At 40.3% G+C, this 14,508-nt stretch overlaps 1 protein-coding gene across 6 annotated transcripts in view; it reads left to right on the forward strand.

The window, feature by feature from the left end:
* Window positions 1–14,508, forward strand: part of ESRRG (estrogen related receptor gamma) — a 385,220-nt gene that overhangs the window by 148,077 nt on the left and 222,635 nt on the right. For 2 of the 6 annotated variants that reach the window (XM_062571814.1, XM_062571812.1), the window contains exon 2: window positions 361–419. The exons of the other annotated variants lie outside the window; for them this stretch is intronic. The gene's annotated coding sequence lies outside the window, so the exon portion shown is untranslated. The remainder of the gene's footprint in view (window positions 1–360; window positions 420–14,508) is intronic. 6 annotated transcript variants of the gene reach the window in all.

Here is a 14,508-nt window from a genome sequence, read left to right on the forward strand (position 1 = left end):
TTCCTCCGTGGCCTCAGTGGTCAGGAAATTGGGCCGAGTCGTATTTGTCACCGGCGTGGAGGCGCTAAACACTTCATATTAACTACGTTATTAATGTGCCCTCTAATCTGCCCGCGAATTGGGAGCGCTCGGAGCGAGCCGCGCTCTCGCAGCGCCGCGTGATGAATACGCTGCGACGCCGCGGAAAACTGTCCGGGGGGGAGGGAAATGTTAATCGCAAGTGAATATTTCCAGGTTGTTTCTTTTCTCTTTATGCCTGTTTTTTTTTTGATGTTTTATTTATTTTTTATTTATTTTATTTATTTTTTCAGCGGCGATTCGTTTCGGCTTCGCATTGACGGACCGTTTTCTGTTCTATAGGGTTCGCTGACGTTTTGGCTGTTTCATTGCCAGCGGAGGCTTTGTGTGTCCCCAAAGAAGTGAGTGATCTGGCCGTAACAAACCCTGCCAAAATAACGTAACACCGTTAGGATTTCCTAACGCAATGCGTAGTGCATGTGACTAGGGAAGGATGGTGAGTCCGCGAAGGGGGTCCGTTCCCGCCCGCGTGCGATCGTCCGCTGAAGCGAGCACGTAGGAGCTGCCGGGGAGGGGGGCGGAGGGAGGCAGCGACGGGCATTTTGCCTCTCCGGAGAAAGGCAGAGAAACGCGGGCAGTCGCAAAAGTTTTAAATTCTCGTCCCGTTCTCGAACAGGGTGTTGGCGCCTGCTCGTTTAGTTAGCAGTCCGTGTTAAATAAATGCATTTTAGCTGCTGCAGTTGTTAAGTTACAGCAACAACACCAAGCCTTACGTCTGCACGCAAAAAAGGTATCAGTGGCTGAAGGTGCCCGAGGTTTGCAAGCCGGTGTCTTGGCCGCCCCCGATGGGGAGCTGCTGGGTTTGAAGAACACTGACGTGGTTCTTCCCTCCGTAAGTGACTGTGCTCGGATAAACTGCTCAGCACAGAAGGGCTCGCAGAGGAGTTTCCCCGGGTGGCGTTCGAGGGATGGAGACGATGCTGACAACATAGCGTTTGGAACAGAGCTGAAAGTGTAGGAAAACAGCAGTTCAGCTCCTTGAGCTAGTCTCTAAAGAAGCAGAAAATTAGCTTCTGCTTTTCTAGTACCTTGGTGATTTACTTCTATTAATTCGAAACTCCCCCATGACTTGCCCGAAGTTAATAACAACTTAAAACCTACAAACGCAAAGCAATCCAAAGCGAGGGCTGCTCCTCGGCGCTCGGTGCGCAGAAGGTACCGCGCCAGGCTGCGGCGCCTGCTCCCACGCCCGTGCAGGCTCGGCTCCCCGGGGCGCTCGAGATGCCCTGCGGTTAAGGACAGGCGAGGTAGCTGCGCCCCTCGGCCGGGAGGCGAGGAGGCTAACACGAAATGGAAAAGCGAGCTGAGCGTCCCCGTGGCTTGGGAGGTGGCTCCCCCCACGCGGATGCTTCCAGCCTCACGACACCGCGCTGAGTTTCCCACCGCGTCAAGCTCCTCGTGAGAATTTGACCTGGGTTAGGTGCCCGGACAGACGTAGGTAAAGTCGGGCCTTTCAGTATTGATGACGTTTCCCGCTTAGGTTGTTCTCCATTAGTTTGTCTTTGAATACGTCTAATTTTTGTTGGGCTAACTCAAGACTGCCTCTTCCTTGTGGCCGCTGTACACGTTGTTGCTCAGCTCCTAGGAACAGCGATGCTGTTATCAACAGGAGGGGAGCGTTCACCTGGGAGATACCGTTCTTTAATCTTCATATTTGTAAATGAAATGGGAATCTAACTCTCCCTCTTTCTCATGCAAATCAATCTATTTCTAGTAATGAGTAATTTAAATTTTTTTTTTTTTTTAAATGTAGTTGCCCTCTCTGGAAATCAGGATCGGAATCCAGGATGCTCAAATTAGGTGTTAGCGCATACAGATACTCTGCTGATGACTCTATTATTAGAATAAAGTAGGCCAGTATTTTTCTGTATCTGATTCTTTCTGCTGCTTTTGTCTCTTTTTCTCTCACAGTTCGTATTCTCCATGTTTTTCTTCTCTTTAATTTCTCCCTTTAATTCATTTCTACCAAAGCCATGGGATCTTGGAGGGCTTTCTAAATAATTAGATCTTGCAACGTATTTGCAGTGTGTTCAAAACTGTATTGCATTTTCTTTTGTTATAGCCTCATTTTATCACTGTTCTAAAGTGGTATGTTATTTGGGACATTCTTATCCAAAAGCGTGCTTTATGCTGCCTGGCTGTAGTCAGTGTATCTTTAAATACACGTTTGCTACTAAGATTTTTTTTTTCAATGAGTGAGTATTATATTATTGTTGTGATGCTCCTAGTTTTCTGCTTGTTTTCAGTTTCTAGTGGGAATGTTATCATATGCATTGCGTACATCCAAATATAACTCGTTTCATTCAGTAGATCAAAATGGAACAGAGGAGCCCCTCAAACAAACTTACTTCTGCTTTTACTTTTTGTGTAAAAGTAGGAAGCAAAAATATTTCTTTGGAAGTCAAGGCATTTGTTCCAATTTGAGGTGAAAAAAAAAAAAGATGAATATCAGAATCTCCTGGAATATTCATTTGATAAAACTATGTGATCTTATGATGTCGGCTGTGGAGAGCGTATAATAGTAGATGCTCATGTTTGAGATAAGGATTCATAGTTAATCATTATAAGAAATAGGCTTATCACATCATAAACTCTAAGAAAGACCGTTTTCTTTTCCAAACATTTAAATTACTCAGTCATTTTATACACTAAAACCCAATTATAACTTAGAGTATTTCAAAGTTATTTCCTTTAGGAACTATACATAGACCAATGTTTTATCACTGAGTAGTTCATATTCTCAGCTGAAACACCTTTTTTTTTTCTAACAAAATAGGCTTTGAAGAATGTTCATTACAAGACGAGGCCATACAAATCCTTAATAACCAATAGCATACACATGTACAAGTGCACAAATATGTGTGCGGACACACACGTACACTTTACATCATGTGAGGACAGGTCTGTAAACTCTTCCATGAAGTGCTTCTTCTTTACAGGAAAATGAAGTTGCATTTATTTGACCTATTCGAGGTCATTGCATTTCCAAAAATACACTGTCCGAACGAATAGAACAGTTTTTCAGATTATTCCTTTGGATTTTGTTTTCTGAACAGAAATTTGTTTGTGCATCAGATCACGCTATTCTAGGGCATCAGATGATCACTGTAATTGTAGATAATGCAGTATCTAGTGTGTGTGTGTGTTTGGGGGGGGTTGTTTATGAATAAGAAGACCCAAAAGCTACCTATGAAACTAACACCATTATATGACTGCTTGCCAAGCTGAATGTTTCTACTTAGTGCAGTGGGGTCTCGCTATGTTTTTCACTATTGGGAATTAGTTGGATGGTATTTGGTAAAAGTTGTGTTCCCTAATTAATGCTTTATTATCTATGGGTTGCAAGGAGTTGAAAAGGAGGTTCTTGAGATGGAAAAAATCCTACTTTAATGGCCAAATGGCCAATTAAGAGAATTAGAGAACAAGATTTCAAAATCAGGAATAGTTTTATATATCCTACTGCAGGCCCAGGGTCCCTATGTATGAAAAAATAAAGCAAGCTATTAAGAAAAAAAAAAAAAGGGAAAAAAGAAAGGACACCTAAAAGAACAAAGCGAAAAAGCAGTTGCACACCTTGTGCACTGTGTATCTTGCTGTGGAGCTTGAGCTGAGCTAAGAGTCTGGTGCTTCTCTTCTTGAAGAGAGTGTATGAATTAAAGTTTACAAAGATATTAAGATTTCCTAAGTAAAGTCATACTTGTCAATAGCTCCTCTTGTTGGATATTTAAAGTTCAAGTGCTTGTTTGCTTTAGTTAAGTGCTCTGAAGTGCTTCAAAGAACGTTGGCCCATTTGTATAAACAAATAGAGAAACTCACTGATAGTCTTCACAGTCAGTGTATTACCCAATATTTGGAAATCTTTCCTTGGTCTGAAAGGGATTTGCACCATCAACTTCTAATATATGTGAGTTTTTGCAAATGAAGTATTATTTTAGAGTCTTTGATCAGGCATTGCCGATGTTCACGCACTATTTCTGTGTCGCACAGGGCCATGAAGAAATAGAGAGGCGATCAGTTAGTAGCTCAGAAGCATTTTTATCCAGAATATAAGTGTGAATTGAGGGCAGCAATAAGCTTGGAAGTCTGATTTTCTTTTGGTTTTTTTGCAGTTCTAGAATTAATACTCATATTTCTCCCATATTTTTCTCCCATCTGCTCAACTATGCTAAATCAAGAATCTCTTTAGTTTTAAGCATCCAATGAAAATTGCAAAGAAAAAAAGAATACTTAAGTAAAGCTGAGCTGAATTTATTTGTCAGACTTCAAATATCTTTGAGGTCAGTGATGTCTTCCTGCCTCTTTCAGGGATCTAGTGCAGAGAGGCATGCAAACAAATACAAACGTGTTCTCAAATTTGGGGAAAATGCTGTTGAAATGCATATGCTCATTCACAGAAAGGCGCCTACAATGTTAGGAAAGATTGTGAAGATATTTACATGCTTCCCACAGTGTCCCCTAGTCACCCTCATGACGACAGCTATAGCAATAGTGCTCTTCTGCGGCAACATACTTTGGCCTACGAATGCTTTTGAGATACTCAAAGGTTAGGAATGTCATAAAGTTATTTACTGAAAGTTAGAAGAAGTCAGCAAGCCACATTCTCTTTTCTATTTATAAACAAGTGGGTAGTATTTGGAAGAATCCCTGGACATAACTTATCCACTAAGGTCAAAGCAGTTAATTCCGGAAGCAAAAGTAAACCAAACCATGCAACTGCTCCCCAAAATGCAACATCATGGGAGCACAGGGTTCTGTCCTAAAGCTAAAACAGCATCTGATAAAAAAATAGTTTCTTCTTATAATTTTGATCTGTGTGTGTTTTCTTTTACATTACTCAGGTAATGTCTGTGAAATTCAGAGGGTGTCATAAGCAAGTGGATTTAGTGGTCTTGCTAATTTAAACTGCATTTAATAAAACACAGGTTTGAGATATCTTACAAATCAGTGGATGTGGCGTAGTTTGAAGATTGCTTTTGTCAAGTTTGATTAGCTCAAAGAGAAACCTTTTCTAAATATTGGCTGTGAGATTAATCAGATAGTATAAAGCCTTGGATTCTTCCTCATCTGAGGAAAACAATATGTTATCTCATTTGGTGACAGGAAAAATATAACTTTTAAGGATTTAAAATTTATGTTTTAAAGATTAGACCAAATAAAAAACTTTCAGACTATTCTTTCTAAAATTGACTTGTAATTTTCCATATTATACTTCACTTTTCATAACATATTCCCATATTACAAGCTAATAGTACCAACATCATTACAGTGAAGGATGTTCTCATTATTGACTCCATTCTCAATTAATTATAAGTTTGTCATGTTTTAATGAGTAGGATTAAACTTTCATATTCCAAATATGTCTCACATTGCTTGCTTAGAAACTTTGAAGAAGATGGTTAAACCATTTCTGGGTGTGAGGAAAGAAAATATTGCCTAGTCACTTTAGAAAGTGTTCAGTGTTTACAAACATTTGTAGACAATCGTTAGTGGCTCTGTGTTTTGGAATAATGTCAGAAGTTTTTCTTTAAAAGCCTTCTCTTTCACAAGCAGAAGTTCTTAACTAAAATAAATATTTCATTAATAATTCTTTATAATGTCATGTAGAATACTGGCTATCAAAAGGAAGAATAACACTATTGTATTTTGAGTGTACCCTGATTTTCACAGGCTGGTCCTTATTCCTCTTTTCTTCAATAAATCAAAAGATTTATTCCTTCTATAGCCTTATTTTTACGAATGAATGGATGTTTGTACCCTTACATAAATACCCTGTTTAAAACAACAACAACAGCAAGGAAAACCCTACCCTGCCCTGCCTTTACTAGTGCAGATCAAATTATTTCTTAAAATACTTACTCTTTCGCCCTCGCGCATGTAAAATACATAAACAGTGTGGATGCACTCTAGCTCTGTTGTTGCTGGAGTGTTCCCACTGACTTCAGTATAATTGTTTTTTCCCCCAAATCTGTCAATAATTATTATATACCTGGAAGCAGTACGTTCCTCTAAGTGTGTACTCTGTGTAAATAGACAGGTACGGGGAGGTGGCGCTGCACTGGCTTGGTGGCTGTGTCAAGCACAGCAGGTTCTTACCAAAAGAAAATCCCTCATTAGACATTTTTGCATTGGTTGTTCAGCGTGTATCAAATTAGAGCAATAACCTTCCAGCCTGAATAGCAATGTCAACTGATATTACAGTTTGGCTAAATACACGTGAGCATAATTTGAAGGGGGTTGAACCACCACGTGCCTCTCCAGATACAAGCCTGAAGTTGTGGTGAATGGACTGGGTCTAGCGGCCGTCTGCACCCGGGACACGGCGCAGGAGGCCTGTTGGTTACTAACAGCACAGAGCCGCTTTTGGTGGCTGAGGTCTCAGGAGGACGTGGCCGTGCTTTCTCCTTGAGCAACTCGCTTTCCGGGCACCATCGCCTACCCTAGTGCTCGTTTGCCTCCCTTCACAAAGTTGTGACGAGAAGCGTTACGGTGACCAGGGGAGTTTCCTTCTATGTGGCCACTGTAATTATCACGTAGGCACCTTTATTTAGCAAGTCCCTGTGCATGTTTTACTGTTACAGGTATCTCATGTTTGGGTCTGTTGGGTTTGCATCTAGCTTTTCTGTAGTGATTTGATATTCTGAAGCCTAATCGCAGCGTTAAACTTGTGCAAAACCTGCCTGATCTCAAGATCAAGCTTTGCACATCAGTTTAGCGTGGTGTGAATTTCTTCTCGTTGCGTGTTTGGGTGAAGGGGGTGTAACTCTGTTGTGGCTTTACACTACTTGAAAGTAATTTGGTAGTGTGGTGCATGGCAGTGGAAGTTTCACACGATACCTCCCCATCACCCATCCTCACGCACATTTTGTGCATGTATCATTGTTATCATCAGCATCTGTCTTTTCACTGATGATTTATTCGTCTCCAGGTCTCTGTCCCTTTATACAATACCAGATCTAAAATTACCTCTGTCTAGAGAGAAATGCATGATCTCAAAGATTTAATACTGGTTTCAAGATTTTATTGCCAATAACTAAATGTGAAATTGCTTTAAATTAACCAATAATTATTTAGAATGAAGTAGTTAGAATGAAGTTAAAAAGAGTTAAAAAAAAAAAAAAAAAAAAAAGGTGGGGGGGGGCCTTTCCCGGGCAACTAGACTCCCTCCTTTCAACAAAGCTGTTGCAGGAGGTTTCAATGGTATGAATAAATGTATTTCTTTTAACACTTTTGTTGTTTAAAATGCTATTGTTTCATCTGAGGTGTGAGGAGATGTGCTAACCTTGTCAATGTAGGTGCAGCAGAGCAGAAATGATAACTGTATATATGTTTTTTTAACAAAAATACAGGGAGAGAGAGAGAGTGAGCCTGTGTGTGTGTGTGTGTGAGAGAGAGAGAGAGAGAGAGAGACAGAGAGAGAGAGAGAGAGAGAGAGAGACAACTTATTTAAATCCTGAATACAGTCAGACCTCATATGCATTGTTAAAAAAAGCCCTAAAGAATTGCATATGGATTAGGGGGATGAATATTCTATTATTTCAGTCTGTTCTGCTGATCTTCTTATTGTGACTTTGCGCTTCAGAAATCTGCCAGGAATTTGGCTTTGCTGTACTAGGCAGTAATTTTAAATGTGTATCAAGCACTTGATAGTGTATGATTTGCGTGCTGTTGCATTCCCATTCCCTAAATTTTCCACCAATTTATTACTTTTTTCATACTGTTTTAATATTTCAGGATGATGAATATATACAGCATCATTAAAGGTAAATAAAAAATGCATGAAATTAAAAAATGGAATATTAGATGTTTCTTTGCTGTAATCCCTAGGTCCAATAGGAATGAAATGTCTCTGTTCTGTCAAGTAATCCCTAAACATGATTAGGGACCTTGTAGTTTCCACATAGCCCACATAATATTTGTATCATATAAGCCTATTTATGTAAGGTTTGAGTAAAAGTTGTTATTAGAAGACCTATAAACCTATTTTACAATTCAAAAAGATATGCTTGCCTCTTAATCTCTCTACTTTTATTATTTTGCTGGAGTTGATGGCAATACGTCTTTAATTCATTTTGCAGAATTCTGTCACATCTTTTGGGTACTTATGTCGTGCATTAGCTGTCCCAGCGAAATGTATTTTTAAGACACAAGACCAAGTTCAACAGTTCACCTACTTCTGTAGCTTCTCTTCAAATCTGAGTTGGAAGGGACACGCAGTTCTTCCTAGGTCTTTTCTTCAACATCCAGGTTTAATCTGAACCAGGGGTCAGGAGATGCAGGGATTGTTTTTCTGATGTGGGGGAAGGGGAGAGGGAAGGGGAGAGAGGGCTTCATTTTCTCTATTTAAACCATACAGCTTCTGGCAGCATCATGGAAAGTTTTAGAAATCAGCTTTTGATCTGACCAGCCAATAGTATGGCCTGAGGGAGAAAAAGCTAGATAGAAGGAAAATGCGAATAAACTTTTGAATGACAAACAAATGAGAGACGGTAGCTGCTTCTAGCTCAATTTCATTATTTCCTCTTGTGGCGCGGTTCTGCCGGGGTTGCAGTAACCTAAACGGTCCCACGCGCTCCAGCCTCTGAACGAGTCCAGCCATTCGCACCTGCTAGGCACCTTCCAAGGACCCAGCTTCACCCACTGGTTTCTGTAGGCTTCTCTCTGAGAAAGAGTGCTGAAGGTGTCTGCTTTCTGATGAATCTGTTGGTTTGGTGCTGAGGAGATCTCCCCGTTCCCAGCTTTCTGTAGGTATCCTGAGTTGTCTTTGGCCAGGATGTTAATGGGCTGCTGCCTCAGTTTCTTGCCAAGCCAGTAGGGGTACTGATAATCCCACTTTGTGTGTTGTTAGGCTAAATTCATTAATGTTTCGTGGTATTCCAATTCCATGGTAACCCAAGGAAAATCCATAAATAACTAAAATAAAAACAGGAATTTACATACCTTTATAGTTTGACGAGGCATCCACTAGGAAAATATCTTCAAATGATGGTGGAGATCAGCTGTGATAATGCTGTATTTCACATGGCAATTTGAGGCTATAGTAATGTTGTGTTACCCGCTTAAAAAAACCCTACAAAAATGCACCTGTATTGCTTCTATATTGTACTGAAATTTCACTTTTTATTTTATTTTCAGCTGCTAGGATGGCATTTGAGCAATAGCTCTATTCTTGTATTTATGAACTGTGAGAAGCAAAACTGCTCACTGCTGAGCCCAGGGATCCTCTTCCAGGAAAACTGAGATCAATAACTGTTATCAAGTCTACATTTATAGGGAGTGTTAAATGACCACAAAGTCCTGATGTTCGTCAATTAATATGGTGTACTTAAAACTGCACCGTTGGTTGCTCCCACCACCACCCTACTATAGTCAGAGCTTTTGATCTTTGCTTTTGTTTTAAACACTTTCAGTTATTACTTGTTGAGGGTTTTTTTTTTTTTTTTTTTTTTTTTTTTTTTTTTTTAAGCTGGAGATGCAGTAGTATGTTGGTGGCAGTAAATCAAAGGGAAGTGACGTTTTCCCTTGCCAACCTCCTCCTCCCTGCTAGCAGGGGAAGGTAGGAATGAGATGGTAATACTCAAGACTCATCTTATGCTCTAAATCAGAGAACTGCAAAAATAAGCAGTTTGGTGGTCATCAGCAGGACAGGTGCACACCTCAACTAGAACTGAAAAATAAAAATCCAGCCTTATGTATTTCTGAAAATGAATCTGCAGATTCATTTTCGGATGTCTTTATTACCTCTGTTTAAGTGGAAAAACGGGATTTGGAAAAGGGAGCTTAATATAACAAAATAATATTATGCGTTCAATCCTTAAAATGAATGAATTATTTGGATACTTAATAGTGTAATGTCTTTGAATAATACTAGTACTTAAGATAGAAAAAATAATACTGTGAATGTGCTGTGTATGCCTCTTATGATATTTTTACCAGTTTTACGTTTATGGGAAGTAATATCATTGTTGCAAAGTTTCCAAATTGCATTTTACACAAATTTGCAGAAATTGAATCTCTTCCTCGTTCTGAAATGAAATGTTGCCTTGGGAGGTTGGTATATTAGTATGAATCTGTGGAGACAATAAGCCAAATTGTGCTTACTGTTATCGTGTGTCCACTATTAGTAACTCCAAGAAGCTAAGTTAGGTTTAGGTTGCGATGCAACAAAGTAAATAAGCATGTGCCTAAGTGCAGTATATAAGCTGCAGCAGCAGAGAAGTCTCATGGGACCTCTTGTGCTTGAAGTTAAGCCCACGCCTGACTGCTTCCTTGGAGAGGAACTTAGCCCACTCTGTGGAGTGCAGGGTGCTGCAAAAATAATGGCAAATTATGCAAATTGCAAGTCTTGGGAGAGAACATAGCAAATCAATTTCAAGCTCAAAGGAAATAATGTGAATACAGATTTCTGTAGGCCCTGTGAAGGCTTTAGAAGGCAGACTACCACGTGCTACAGGGCCTGCTTGGGCTGCTGTGGAGGTCTTGAGCAAATTCTGCTGACGTTAGTTGTCCCCTCGACGGGGGATCAAGGTTTTTTTGGTGATTTGCTAAAGCTGGAATTCAACTTGTATAAAATCATTCATGTTCCTCATAGTGAATTACAGGTCTCTCAAGCCCGCAGGGAGTGGGAGGGAGGTTGGCGCTAGCAGCTTGCCTTCGGCCAAGCCCTCATCTCGCTCCTTTGCAGACCTGCGTGGTGTCCTCTGCGCGGTGTCCACGCGCGGGCATCGCCCCCGCGGCCCCCTTCGCGGGTGGTTGGATATCGCGGCCCCTGGCCCTGGCCCCCTCGCCCACGCGTCGCAGTGCACGGTTTTGGGTGCAGAATGGCAACTCCGGACATGCTCGCACGTGTCTATGTGAATGGAAACTTTTGAACTCAAGTTGCAGAAGGTTCTTTGCTAGGTTATAGCTAGAAAACATTGTCTCTTTTTGACAAAGTTAGATGTTTTCGATCTTAACAGTTAGGCTCTTTGTGCTAAAGCCAACATGTTAGCCTGTTTCTGTATGCTGTAGGGCCCAATAGATGGATTTGTATTTCCACAGTTAAAATACCAGAAGGATGCTTGAATGGGAGAAGAGCACTTGTATGTATTTTATAGGTATCACAGGCATGCTGTACTTTATTCTTCCTCAGGATTGAACATATTTCTGATTAGAAAGTCAGCAGTCACTATTATCACCCTTTTCTTCTTAATTTCTTTCTAATCAGCCTTATTATAATGCGTATGAAGGATCTTGGAGTATTGGACTTAGATTCTTGAAAATGCTGGTGCTTCCTCATTATTTTTACTCTAATATTTCTACAGAAGCGAATTATCAGTTACAGTTAGTCTTTTTTTCCCCCATGGCACAGTTGTAACAACTAAAATTAAGGGAGTTATGTTTACAGTCCCTCACACCACTCATTCTACTATGGGCAAAGTTTGCTGTTTTCTCATAGTAACCTTTACAATGCAACCGATAAACATTATTTCTGTTTTAATGACTCCCAAATAATGTCATATTTAAATGAAATGCAGTTTGCCTCAGCAGGGTTCTTTGAATTTATGAGCGTTTTTGTCCCATATCCTACAATAATGTGACAAATATTATTTGCATTTTTACTGTTTTCTTGAATACCTTTAAACACCCATTTTTAGGAGACTTCAGTTTGCTTTTGAACATATTTGAATGCATTTTTAGCTATCACCGAGCTTAAAATAGGAACCCTTTTTTCAGCTTATCTTTATTAAACACCTGTAAAAATCAGTGGTATTTCTTTTTTCTTATAAAGCTTTCTTCCTTTAACGAATGCCAGAAATGCTGCACCGTTTATTCTAGTATGGGTTTCATTTCTTGGCGGTAATGGGCAGTAAATGGTCTAGTAATGCCTGCAGCATACACACAGACATTTACCTACCAGCATGTCATAAATAGAAACTTGAAATTGTAATATAATGCATCCACTCTTTAACCATAATCAATTAAAATTTTTCATTCTTAGATAGATTTTTAAAAATAATATCCAGAATAGAGCTCTAGAAATGGATCATGCTGTACGAATGATCATGCATGCAATAAACTGGTCATGTAAGGAGTAGGTGGCCAGGCCTTACAGTGACCGATTAGTTATGTTTCCTTATCCCTTTTCTTTGAATAAAATTTCATTTTGTATTTTTTAAAACCGTGGTTTTTTTAGCTAAATGCATACTTATATAAATCTTACTATTCATCATTTTTTATAACCTAAAGGTGGACTAGCAGCTTAATCTTGCTGTTCTTAGAGGCAGATGGTCCAGTGATTTCACTGAGGTCCTCATCTTGGCTGGATAAAGCTTTCTGTTTTCTTTTGACGTGCTTTTTAGAATGAAAATTGTCTGATTCTTTTTACGGCACTGTTTCATGGGTGGAATCAAATAAAAAAATGAATTGAAATAGTTCTTATATCACTGTATAACCGTACTTAGACCTTTCTAACATTCACAAGTCAGTGGAAAATTTCTTTATTGTTGTCACGCTGCAAAAAAAATATTTCTGTGTACATTTTTGTATACATTAAAAAGCAAGCAAACAAACAAAAAAAAAACAAAACAAAAAGACCAGCAACCCCATGCAAAGTGTTCCAAATGAAACTGAAATATTTAAAGGAGGATTGTGGGCGCTGCGGTCTCCGTTTCAACACTCCGACAGGAGCCGGTTAAAATCAGAAGTCCTTAATGGAATAACCGTGAAGGGCGCAAGTCGAAACAAGAAGAGGCGACAAAAGTAAAAACGCTGCTAAACGAGGGAGTGACGCGCTTGCGTTTGGGGGCTTCGACCAAGCGCGAGCGCTCGCTTTGCGGGAGCGCTGTGGCGTGTTTGAGACGGGGAAGGTCTCCCAGCGCGGCTGGGAAGTGGGAAGGTCTGCGGCGCGCCGCTTGCCGCAGCTACTGCCTCTCTGATAAGATTGTCAGAGTTGCCAATATCAGTATTCAGGCTTGTAGCGTGTCACAGTGCTTTCATGTGAACTGAACTGAACTGTCTCTTCGCGCTCCCTCCCTCCCTTTCTCTCGCTCTCGTTCCCTGCACTCATCGCATTGAAGTCAGGGGAAAGAAAAAAGATTTGAGGATCGCCCAATTTGTTCTGACATAAAGAGATGTTTAGCTCTGTGAAAGGTGGTGGAGGCAGAGTGCCTGACTGACATTTCAACAGTGTGTCTGCGGGGATTGCTCACTTCGTGTCCCTTCATATTCCTGCGGTGTCCTGCGCGAGTGCTCTTGTCTAATCTTCGCAGCGAGAACGCCAGCAGTCCCTTGGGCTTCGGTGCTCAACACCTTGTTAGACGGGGCTGCTTATGGCACTGTAGCTGCTGCTTTTTCTTTTTTTCTTTCTTTCTTTCCCCCCCCCCCCCCACTTGCTTTTGCTGTAATGTTTCAGGTTTGTTTAAAGTCTAAATAATCTTTTTTCCAAGGGGTTCACTACAATAATGCTGTGTTTCTCCTAGTCACCTTGCTCTTCTCTTGGTAAATACTAAATTTGGATAGTATCAGGTAGAGCCACAAGGAAGAGAAGGAAACGAAAGGCATTGCTAAGTCAAGGCTTTAAGCAGCATTCCCTGGCTTTGTTTTGAAATGAAGCTGCATTGACCTGCTTTGGCTGGTGTAGAGAACAGAGTAGCGAAAACACTCGTTGAACAACCAACAGGAGGTATAACACGTTGGTAATAAAAGGTAAGACGGTGCCTGATCTGTAATGCCGAACTCAGTACCAGGGGCTGCAGAGAAGTTTAGTTGTTTAGGGTTTGTTTGCTTTTACGATTCTGGCCACGATGAGATGCGTTCTAGCATGCCACATCCTGTTACATCACGTCAGGTTAGCCTGGGATGCTGCATAACACCGAGAACATGAATTAATGAGAGCTAATGCGCACCTCTTATTACTGGAGCTTTATCAGGTACCTTGTTAGCCACCGTTACTACCCAGATTCAGTCTTTCTAAAGCAAATCAGATATTAAAGATCTATGTATTCATTTTTTCAGCAGATAAAAATGTTATTTTTTATTAGCCTTCTTGAAATACATTAATTAATAGATGCAGTTTAATCCTTGTTAAGATATTAAATATAATCCATGCTCTGTTTCTGCACTTAGGCTTCTTCATTACTTCTTTTAAAGGCACATCTTTTCTTCTGGTATCACTGAATTTATTGCTAGTGACAAATAGCAGGATAGTGGTGTCCTCTCTGCTTCCTGCAGGTTTGGCATCCTAATGCTATTATCCTAGAAACATGTTGCACCAATTCTATACTATATGCTCGCTTGTGAGGGGTTGCCACCATTCAGATTTCCCCTCAATTTAAATTTGGAATAAATTTCTCTCAATACATGCATCATTCTGAGGTGGTGTAGTCTGTCTTTCTCTGGTTGAAAGATTTCTTATGTAAGCTCATATTCTTGGACAAATTTTTCAAAATTGGA

This window comes from Rhea pennata, chromosome 3 (genome assembly GCF_028389875.1).
Source record: "Rhea pennata isolate bPtePen1 chromosome 3, bPtePen1.pri, whole genome shotgun sequence".
In the NCBI taxonomy this organism is placed as follows: domain Eukaryota; kingdom Metazoa; phylum Chordata; class Aves; order Rheiformes; family Rheidae; genus Rhea; species Rhea pennata.